The sequence below is a fragment of the Micropterus dolomieu genome, linkage group LG01, assembly GCF_021292245.1.
Source record: "Micropterus dolomieu isolate WLL.071019.BEF.003 ecotype Adirondacks linkage group LG01, ASM2129224v1, whole genome shotgun sequence".
Taxonomy (NCBI): domain Eukaryota; kingdom Metazoa; phylum Chordata; class Actinopteri; order Centrarchiformes; family Centrarchidae; genus Micropterus; species Micropterus dolomieu.
In genome coordinates this window covers 3,173,179-3,176,085 of record NC_060150.1, presented here as the reverse complement: position 1 = coordinate 3,176,085, position 2,907 = coordinate 3,173,179, and the positions used below count along the sequence as shown (strand labels likewise).

Sequence of the window (2,907 nt, the reverse complement as noted above, 5' to 3'; positions counted from 1 at the left end):
GAACATAAACGGAAACGGGGTGGGAACGTCCAACGCCTTCTCTTTCAACATGTTCGAGTTCGCCGGGAAAAGTAGTGAAATCTACCTGCACTGCAAACTGCAGCTGTGCGTCACACAGGGCAAATCCTGTGTCCCGGTAAGCAGAGCTGGAGGAAATCCTCCTTTACTTATGTAGAAGTAGTAATACAACAATGCCCAAATACTCTATTAAAAGTTTAAGTCCTGCATCAATACAGAAGAATTATGAGTCACTTAAAGTAACAAAAGCACTAACTATTCTGAATGGTTCCTTCATGGTGTTTATATTATTGGATTATTGTCACTGATGCATTAATATGTGAGCAGCTTTGTTGTTGTAGTCGGCTGAGGTGGAGCTGAGAGCTTTATAAAGTGTTTAAGCTTCAAATCTCTTTAAATCTAAAAAAGCAGGTTCTGTTCTTTGAGAATTGTGCAGGTTAAAGCAAAATAACAAACAATTCGATATACTCAAAACATAACGCTAAAGCGATACTGTTGACCTTCATAACGACAACACAGTCCGAAGCCTAAAACCTAACCATCCTCTCTGTCTTACAGAAATGCGGCGGCGGTGGAAACAGGAAGCGCAGAACTGCAAGGATTGAATATGCAAATGAAACCCCGGCCCTCATCACTATGGCCTGGACCAATTAGGTAAAGACAGTTTTGATTACCTTTAGGGGATGTATAAAAGCCAGACCCTGATTAAGAAGTCAGAGGCCCCTGTCTTGTGGGGCCCCCACCTGCCGACCCCCACACACATGTGGGCACAATCAAGACTCTGAATTTTAAGGTGCATTGCATGCTGCCCATTGCTAATTTAGATTAGCCACAAAGCTATTTAGTGCCATGTTTATCAGTGGAAGAGCGCTAATGCCAACGAGCGCTTAAATTCTAGCGTTAAACTTATTCTAAATATATCTGCGAGCTGCGTGTCTGTAGTTACAGTCCAAACTATACAGGACATGTAAGTAAACTTGAGCTGAACCTAACAGCTTCCTGCCAAACAAAGTTATCTAGCACTTCTTTCACATGTGCAACGGTGTGAAATCTCAAACAGTCATGTAGTGGTTGAGAAATGGTTTCTCATTGCTTTGTTTAAAATTAGCAGCAAATATTTATTGATGTGCAGTTGTTTACATGTTTAGTTGTTGAGACTGTAATCTAAGGCTCAATATCTGAAATGTAAACTGTAAAAAAAAAAAAAAAACTTCTTTCCTTGGCTTAGCCCCCAAGTGTGCATGGGCCCCTTTGCCTGTGCCCAGAATGCTCATTGGATAATCCAGGCCTGTTAAGACTTGATCTCTGCTCCCACATCACTTAAGAGGGCTCCAGAACCCAGAGGAAGAGGACTCACTGTCCCGAATTTAATTTGATAATTTGATTTTAGTAATTAAACCAGAGAGAGATTTGAAAGAGCAACGTTGGATGTAAAATAAGAGTTTAGTTTCTAAAGTTGGTCCGGTTGGAGGCGTGAGAGGAAAGGTCAAGGGGTCATTAAAATCAAAGGGTTAATCCTTTCAGTAGTAGGAATGTGATCAGGAAATTTTAAATTTAATGGCAGTCTCACATTAAGATTCTGATATTTTCTGTTTTTAAAAAAACTACATCAGACACCAAACATAAATATAATTTTGTCTTGTTGTCTTTTCAGGTGATTCCTGAAGCTGGGTCCTAATAAGGAGCCTAAAATCTCACTGGTCATGAAATCATTGCTGTGAAACATGAGATGATTGTCATAACACTGTTTTTCGTTTGGCCCACCAGAGATATAATACGTTATTCCTGCAGAATCCATGCTCATTTAATCCAATGACTCATGCAAATAATTAATGGGATTTTGAGATGAAACATAATCTTTAGTGAAATATTAGATGTGAAGAGAAGTGTGTAATGAAGAAGGGTGAAGAAGAAAGTTTATCAAGAGGAGGGAAAATACTGATGAAAATGGTGATGATTAGTAGATTGAAGTTTCTATTAATCAAGTTTGTCAGGTAAAGCTGTAAAACATGCTGTTGTACCATCATTACATTAATATTGTGGTGGTGGTTGTTGTTGGCAAAGGAAAACCAAAAAAAATAAAATAAAGGGAGTGGGTTAATACACACATGAGTTTGCTTCATTTATTCATCTTCTTTTCTCTTTTTGGCATCACACCCTATTTGTTTGCTTTTTATTGGTGTGGGGGGGGCAAGGTCCAGAGTTAGTAGGCTCAGATGTTGATCTTCAGAAGGCCTAATGAAGGAGCTTAACATCAAATATTAAAGAAGTAGCCTATTTATTACTTACATGGCTGAGACCATTTTTACCATCTACAAGCTACAATGAACAGCATACTGTGTAACTATTTAGTCTGAAATATCCTCAAAAACATCTGTACTCACACTTTGCGATCCGTCCCGTGCCCCAGCAGGTTAAACCCCTGAAGTCCGGTTCGTTTGACCAGTGAGAGAGAGAGAGAGGTTATTGTTATTTATTCTCCTGCAAATTAGCAGGAGCATAAACTGATCCAGCTGTAGCTCTGTATCTGTGCTCTTTGCTCCACCTGAGAGCTGCACTTTGTCAGAGGCCCTGAAATTAACCTGTGTGATTTGGGGTTAATCACCTGATAGGCAGAGGAGGCAATTATACATATTTCATTTCAAAATCTTTGTTTTGTCCGCACCTCTTTCCTAATGTAAAGTTTTATTTCGCATTGCCTTCCTGGCTCTGGCTATTTCGGAGCTGGCGCATATAGGATTACGAAGTGACCAGTCGATCACTCACACACTCCACATGTAGCCTATAGAAATGTTGAGGGAGAAAAAAAGAAGTCGCTTGAGGCCGGTTTCTTCTAGCTGAAGGCAGCAGTGATGATCTCTGCAGCAGGGGTGGGTACATCTAACGTAG

The 2,907-nt window shown here is 40.0% G+C and overlaps 1 protein-coding gene across 1 annotated transcript in view; it reads left to right on the top strand.

The window, feature by feature from the left end:
* LOC123972599 (tyrosyl-DNA phosphodiesterase 2-like) overlaps window positions 1-2,907 on the top strand; it is a 31,646-nt gene that overhangs the window by 28,401 nt on the left and 338 nt on the right. The gene's annotated exons all lie outside the window — the stretch shown is intronic.